The following is an 8,645-nucleotide window of genomic DNA, read 5'->3' as shown; positions in this document are numbered from 1 at the left end:
TATGATCTGCAGAGTAATTTCTTTACTGTTTGTTTGGTTCATATCACTGGGAAAAAGTGGACTGTTAACTATTACTGCGTCCGATAGTTTATCTTGTTCAGTTTTATCTTCTTGGAGAGCAAAGTAGTCACTGAACTGGTTATCTAAGTTGTTCTTCCATTCTTTTACTGCTTCTTCAACCTTTGTATTAAGAGATATTATTTGTTGGGTATGGCTATCTATGACTGTTTGGATTGTCTTGTCACAGTTAGTCATTCCTGGTGTTGTTAACTTTTGTTCAAGACTGAGGATTTTGTTCTCGAGTTGTGTCATCCTGGTGTCTTGTTTTGTTAGCGTCTCTCGAAGATTCATATTTTCAATAAGTAAGGTGGAGATGCATGACTTAAGGGTATCTGGATCGTTGGTCATACCTGAGAGACTACTTGGTAGGTTGAATCCGGGGAAGAGAGGGGAGGATGGGCTGGTGGCAGCCATGTTTGTTGTTATTGTTGTGGTGTCGCCTTGAGTGGTGGTGAGTGGGGTGGTTGCTGGGCCGGCGTCCTCCTGACTACACTTGTTGAATAGTTGATTTTTCGGTGTTTTCTTGCTGGCCTTGGTGCTGTTTCCTCTTAGATTGCGCCTCATAATACTACAGGAATTGTTGTAGTTAAGAAGAAGTTATAGTATACAAAGCTTAGGGTTACATTGTTCGGCTGGCAGCCGGGTGTTGCTTTCGGTTTGTGTGCAGTCTTCCTTTTATCTATTATTTTCGATTTGTAGGTTTCACTGTTGGTAATCTTTGGTCATTCTGGGTGCTACGTTGGGTAGTGCAGTTTTGCTTGTAACTAGGTCATCATAGGAGCATTGGTAGCTCTGGTAGTTGGAGAAAAGTACGGAGCTTGGAAGTCGCTGCTGCCGCTGCGACTTCAATATCTGTTTTCAGCAGCAAAATAACGGGCTATGCAAAAGGTATAAGCAAATTCTAGGATTAAATAGTTACACTCAACTAATTAATACTCTAACCCGGATCACACAGTTCTCAGCCACCCTAATTGACCACATACTTTGTAACCGCTCTGAGAACATTAGTCAGTCAGGCGTCATTACCACAGGTCTTAGTGATCATTTCATCATTTACTGCACCAGGAAAATCACTTTGATAGGATAGGCCTACACAGGACAATAAAAATGAGGTCAACTAGAAACTACAGTAAAGAAACACTGGTAAATAGGCTACACAATTGTGACTGGTCAGAGATAACAAGTTGCACGGACGTAAACGATGCCTGGGAAAAATTCAAAACAATGTTCACTACCATCCTTGATAATATTGCACCAGTTAAAGAGGTTAGGATTAAACGAAGAACTGAACCCTGGATGAATACTGAGATATTAGATAATATGAAATTCAGAGACCAGCTGCTAAAAAGATTTAAAGCAAACAGACAGGATATTGCAGCACTAAATGAATTCCAAAGGGTGAGGAACAGAGTACAGAGACTTATAAAAGGAGCAAAGGCAAAGCACTACTGCTCAAAAATTGAAGAGTATAAGCATAACCCCAGAAAGCTCTGGCAACAACTAAAACATTTGGGGTATAGCCATAAGCCAGTAGATAGGTCTAACATAGTACTCACTATCGATAATGAGGTATGCCACGAAACATCTAAGGTGGCAAATTGTTTTAATTCATACTACACATCTGTTGCATCAACACTAGTAAGTAAACTACCAGCTGCATCAAATACCTTTAACACAGACTCTGATAAGTTTCAAACATACTATACCAATAAAGGGGTAACCCCAAACAGTTGTCAACTAGTAAGTGTATCTCATGACTTTATTCAAAAAGAACTAAGCAGGTTAAACCCAACTAAGAGCACAGGCCCTGATAACATCCCGTCTAAGTTCCTAAAAGATGGTGCTTTTGAACTGTCAATCCCTATTGCTCACATAATAAATCTATCAATCACCACTAATACCATACCGGAGGGGTTCAAGGAGGCCAGAGTTACTCCTATCTTCAAGAAAAATAGTAGGTCTGATGTAAACAACTATAGGCCTGTTAGTATACTCAGTATAATATCTAAAATTCTAGAGAGGGCGGTGTATTCTCAAGTAGTTAAGTACCTTAATGACAACAACATTCTCCATAGCTATCAATCGGGCTTCAGAAGATCCTACTCAACCGACACCTCCCTTATTAATCTGATGGATTACCTGAGAACTGAAATGTCAAAGGGGAACCTCATAGGTATGGTAACCTTAGACCTGCAAAAGGCCTTCGATACTGTCAACCACAATATATTATGTAATAAACTTCAAGTTATCGGTATAGGTTCTGTAGACTGGTTTAAGTCCTACCTTAGCAACAGGAGACAAATAGTCAAAATCAACAAAGCAGAATCAGAACCCCTGCCGATAACATGTGGAGTTCCCCAAGGTAGTATTCTGGGTCCCTTATTATTCTTATGTTATGTCAATGATATGCCTATCAGTGTCAAGTGCAAACTCCTACTGTATGCAGATGACAGTGCTCTGTTAGTGTCAGGTAAAGACCCACAAGATATTGCTAATGTTTTAACACTGGAACTGGAGTCCTGCAACAAATGGTTAGTAGACAACAAACTATCATTACACCTAGGGAAAACTGAAGCCATTCTCTTTGGCACGAAACATAAACTGAGAAGGGTAAATAATTTTAATGTTCAATGTAATGGGGAGCCCATCACTTTGGTTTCATCAGTAAAATATTTGGGAATCCCCTTTGACCCATGCATGTCAGGAGAATTGATAGGGAACAGTGTAGTAAAGAAAGCGAATGCCAGACTGAAGTTCCTGTATAGACAAGCACAGTGTCTACCTACTGAGGCTCGCAGGACCCTATGTCTAGCCCTTATACAATGCAATATGGATTACGCTTGCTCTTCTTGGTACTCTGCCTTGACAAAAAAACTGAAAGATAGACTGCAAATCACCCAGAACAAAATCGTAAGATTCATCCTGGGGCTGGGACCAAGAGAACATCTAGGCCAGGATGAATTACAGCAGTTGGATATGCTGAATGTTGAAGACAGTAAAACAACTGAAGCTAAATCATGTTTATAAAATTGCTCACAAGCAGTGTCCAGAATATCTTGCTGTCAATTTTGTCAAGGTTGGGAACCAAAGCAATCATAGTACTAGGGGGAGAGAGCACAACTTTGTAGTACCCACAGTCATTGGCCAGGCGTCAAACACCTTTTATTGTACAGCAATAAAGGAATGGAACAGACTGACGCACATGTCAAAGCCAGTCATAGCATGAACCAGTTCAAGAAGAGTGCCAAAAGGTGTCTGATGAATGTAGCTACAGAAAGGGAGGGGAATGATTTTCTATTTTTTAGCTAACATATGTGTAAATTTTACCTTATTCCTAGTAATGACCCTCGTATTGTAGATAGTCTTAATGACCCTCGTGTAGTAGTCTTTTTAGTATGATAATAAGATGTTATCTTCATTGTAGAATAATAATAAAATTTTATAACCTTTATATTATAATAATAAGGTAAAAGGACCCCAATGGAAATAAGTCACTGTGTCTGACTTTTTTGGGTTATCCTAGGTTCTCTACACATATGCTGCTATGTATGATAATTCTATGTAACTGTATTTGTGTATACCTGAATAAACTTACTTACTTACCGACACCAGTCCACTAACACCCAGGATGTGACCCACACCAGTCTGCTAACACCCAGGATGTGACCCACACAAGTCCACTAATGCCCAGAATGTGACCCACACCAGTCCACTAACACCCAGGATGTGACCCACATCAGTCCAGTAACACTCCCTACCCTGGGTTATCATGGGTGATTAATCCTCCCAACCCTGGGTCATTCTGGGTGACTAACCCTCCCTACCCTGGGTTATCATGGGTGGCTAACCCTCTCTACCCTGGTTTTTTTTGGGTGGCTAACCCTCCCTACCCTGGGTTATCCTGGGTGGCTGACGATCTCTACCCTGGGTTATCCTGGATGGCTAACCCTCCCTACCCAGGGTTATCCTGGATGGCTAACACTCCCTACCCTGGGTTATCTTGGTTTTATCAGTGTTCAGGGTAAGTTTGTTAGTCATCATCCAGGCAGATATTCTCTGTAATTCAGCATTGACTGTGTTTACTAGTATGACTGTGTTTGGGTGGGAAAAGACATATGTAGTGTCATCTGCAAATAATATGGGTTTGAGTAGCTGTGATGCATTTGGTAGATCATTGATGTAGATGAGAAAGAGGAGTGGTCCAAGGACGCTTCTTTGTGGGACTCCTACTGTGATTGGTTGGGTGGAAGAGTTTGCATCATTTGCATAAGATAAGATAAGATTTCGTTAGGATTTTTAACCCCGGAGTGTTAGCCACCCAGGATAACCCAAGAAAGTCAGTGCGTCATCTAGGACTGTCTAACTTAATTTCCATTGGGGTCCTTAATCTTGTCCTCCAGGATGCGACCCACACCAGTCGACTAACACCCAGGTACCTATTTGCTGCTAGGTGAACAGGACAACAGGTGTAAGGAAACGTGTCGAAATGTTTCCACCCGCCGGGAATCGAACCCGGGCCCTCCATGTGTGAAGCGGGAGCTTTAGCCACCAGGCCACCGGGCCACATATCGAGATCTGTTACTAAGATATAACTTTAGGTAGTTGAGGGAGTGGCCTCTGATACCATAGAGCATTAATTTGGAGTACAGCAGTTCGTGGTCGACTGTATCGACAGCTTTACGGAAATCATTGAAAATGCCCAACGGGACTTCTTTCTTTTCAATTGCAGTACATATTAGTTCTAGCATGTGTATGATAGCATCATTTCTGCTTTTATTATTCCTGAATCCAAACTGACAAGGGTTTAATATGTTGTGTGAAACGAGGTAGGAATAGAACTGTCTATGAATTAATTTTTCAAAGATTTTAGAGAGCAGTGGTAAGTTAGATATTGGTCTAGAGTCATTCAAGTCAGCTTGGTCACCTCCTTTGTGGATCGGAGTGACCCTCGCTATTTTGAGGATTGTTGGGAAGGTAGATGATTCAATGAATTTGTTAAAGAGCATTGCAATAATTGGTGACAATACTTGAGGAGCTTTTTTGTACAAAAAAGCAGGCAAGTTATTTATGTCTCCTGCCTTGTTTTTAAGGGTGTTTATGATGAGCGTAACTTCAATGGGGTTGGTTGGAGCTAGGAACAGCGTATTTGGGTAGGTACCTATGAGGTAGTCTGATGGACGGTGTTTGTGCTTGGTATTTTGTTTGCTAGATTTTTTCCTGTGGTGGAGAAGAAAACATTAAATCTCTTTGCTGTTTCGGTTGGAGTGAGTAGGGGTTCATCTGATTTTGTTAGTTTGATTGCTTTGTTTTTGGATAACTTTTTAGTTCCAAGAATTTCAGATAGAGTTTTCTAGTTTTTTTTTCATATCACCTTTGATGTTATGTAATCTATTTTCATAATACAAGTTTTTTGACTTTCTTATCAGGCTGGTAAGTGCTGACGAGTAACTTTTAAATTGTTCTCTAGTTATTTGACCCATTCTATACTGTTTTTCATATTTATGCTTTGTGTTAATGGATTTGAGGATGCTTGGTGTTAGCCAGGGATTATTCAGTCTGCTGTGATCTGTTTAGTTTATCTGGGGCAATGTCTGTTATAGAGGCATTGGACTTTTATTAAAAATTATTTATATATTCATTCATATCTGTATATGTTTCGAGCTCATTTTGCCAATCGATGTTATTCATAGCTGCTGTAAAGTTGTTAACTGCTGTCTTGTTATGTAGTCTGAAGGTTACTTAGTAATGTCTTGTGGCAGTTTGCCCAGATTTGTTATGAGAAAGGTTGGGTAGTGGTCTGTAGTGTTGTCTGTGATTATGCCTGATTTTAAAGGGGATATGGTATTTGTCCAGATGTGGTGTATTAAGGAGATGCTTGTCTCAGAGATTCTTGTAGGTTTAGATATTGCTGGTAGAAACAGGCAGTGACTCATTGTGTTTGTGAATTCGGTTACTTGTGGGTCCTGGTCATGCAGTATGTTTATGTTGAAATCTCCTGTTAGTAGTAGGTGGTCTTTATTCATGTGTGCATCAGTAATCTTGTTTCCTAGTTTTTCACTAAAGTGATAAATGTTTGACTGTGGTACTCTGCAGATGTTTATAATTGTGAGGGGTTTTTGCAGGTCTTTTGATTTAAATTTGGCTACGATATATTCTCCATGTTCGTCCCTTCTGTTCGTCCTTCCATGTTCGTCCCTTCTGTCTCTACGACGCCGACCAGAATAAAGACACTAACAGGTACACAAATAAAGATAGAGAAAAAACGACAGGCAGAGTTAGTGGCTTTCTTCGTACTTGACAATATACTATAAAATGTAAATCACTGTAGTGATACTGGTCCTGTGGGGAGCAGCAGCAGGATAATACTGCACCACCTCTTGGGGCCCTTAACAACAACAACAGTTTGGTGTGTGTCATGGGCGCCAACACATGGTGTGTGATTCTCTCCTCTATTTATATATACATTAGTCATGCAGATTACATGGTGAGTTTAAATATGTGGCCTGTAGTTATAACTTTTCTCTTGACATATGCAAGACATCACCATCCCTGTAGAAGCCATTATTAGATGTACTAGTCATTATATTTTGTTGCAGAAGTACTATGAAGATTCTATGTTCAATAAAGCCTAGAGATAAGGCCTGTGTTTCTATCACAACAATCACACATTGTGATTAATATTGTGGAACCCTGTTACAGCTTCAAGGGCCCCGGGGTACTGGTGTGCAGCATAGACAATATGCCCATACAGCTGCCCAGGGAAGCCACGGATTTGTTCGGGTCTCTGCTGCTGCCTCACATGTACGACATCTTGCAGTCTGATGCTTCCAAACCCTTCAAGGAGCAGTCATTCACCCACGAAGTGCATGGGGTTAGTTTTTTGATGTTCAGTTGTGAAGTTCATGGGATCAGTCTCTTGATGTTCAGTTATTAAATTCGTGTAAGTCTGACTGACCTTGGCTACAAGACTGGCTGTAGGTCTGAGTGACCTTGGCTACAAGACTGACTATAAGTTTGAGTGACCTTACCTTGAGTTTTCCTGGAGAGGGTTTCAGGGGTCAACACCCTTGTGGCCAGGTCTGAGACCAGGCCTCATGGTGGATCAGGGTCTGATCAACCAGGCTGTTACTGCTGGCTGCACACAAGCTGACATACGAACCATAGCCCGGTTAGTCAGGTACTGACTTTAGGTGCCTGTCCAGTGCCTTCTTGAAGACAGCCAGGGGTCTATTGGTAATCCCTCTTATGTATGCTGGGAGGCAATTGAACAGCCTTGGGGCCCAGACACTTATTGTGTTCTCTCTCAGTGTACTCGTGGCACCCCTGCTTTTCATCGGAGGAATGTTGCATCTCCTGCCAAGTCTTTTCCTTTCATATGGAGTGATTTTCGTGTGCAGGTTTGGTACCAATCCCTCCAGGACCTTCCAAGTGTATATTATCATGTATCTCTCTCTCCTGCATTCGAGGGAATACAGACCAAGGACTTTCAACCGTTCTCAGTAGTTTAGGTGCCTTATCACACTTATGTGTGCCGTGAGAGTTCTTTGTACATTCTCCAGGTCAGCAATGTCGCCAACCTTGAAGGAGGCAGTTGGTGCACAGCAGTATTCCAGGGTAAAGAGAACAAGCGGTTTAAAGAGAATCATCATGGGTTTGGTGTCCTTAGCAGATGCGGTAGAAACATTGTTGTGGCCTTTGAAGTTAAGATTCTCCGACATTATCTCTCCCAGGTCCTTCACATTACTTTTTTGCTCTATTGTATGGTTAGAATATGCTGCTATGTATGATAATGTATGTAGCTATGTGTACCTGTAACTGAATAAACTTCTGAGAAAGGTGCTAGACAAGAGTAAAGCAGCAGCAGGTCACTCTGGGTCACAACTAGTAAGCAGCATCAGGTCACTTTGGGTCACAACTTGTAAACAACAGGTCACTGGGTTAACTGGAAAAAAGCAGCAGGTCACACTGGGTGATATCTAGCAAGCAACAGCAGGTCACACTGGATCACAACTAGTAAGCAGCAGGTTGCAATGGGTCACAACTAGCAATCAGCAGCAGGTCATACTGGGTGACAACTAGCAAGCAGCAGTAGGTTTACCTGGGTCAAAGTAACCAGCATGTCACACTGGGTCACAACTAGCAAGCAGCAGTAGATTTATCTGGGTCACAACTAGTAAGCAGCAGCAGGTCACACTGGGTCATAACTAGCAAGCACCAGCAGGTCAATCTGGGTCAGAACTAGGAAGCTGTGCATAACAAGGGACTTTCCATGGAATGTAATTTAGAAAAAAATGAACTGTACCGTACTCCTGAAATAGACTGTACTCCTGAAATAGACTGTACTTCTGAAGTAAACTGTACAACTGAAGTAGACTGCACTCCTGAAGTAGACTGTACTCCTGAAGTAGACTGTACTCCTGAAGTAGACTGTACTCCTGAAGTAGACTGTACTCCTGAAGTAGACTGTACTTCTGAAGTAAACTGTACCACTGAAGTAGACTGTACTCCTGAAGTAGACTATACTGAAGTAGACTGTACTACTGAAGTAGACTGTACTACTGAAGTAGACTGTACTACTGAAGTAG

Source organism: Cherax quadricarinatus, chromosome 11 (assembly GCF_038502225.1).
Source record: "Cherax quadricarinatus isolate ZL_2023a chromosome 11, ASM3850222v1, whole genome shotgun sequence".
NCBI classification, from domain to species: Eukaryota; Metazoa; Arthropoda; class Malacostraca; order Decapoda; family Parastacidae; genus Cherax; species Cherax quadricarinatus.
Note: the sequence above shows the minus strand (reverse complement) of the source record.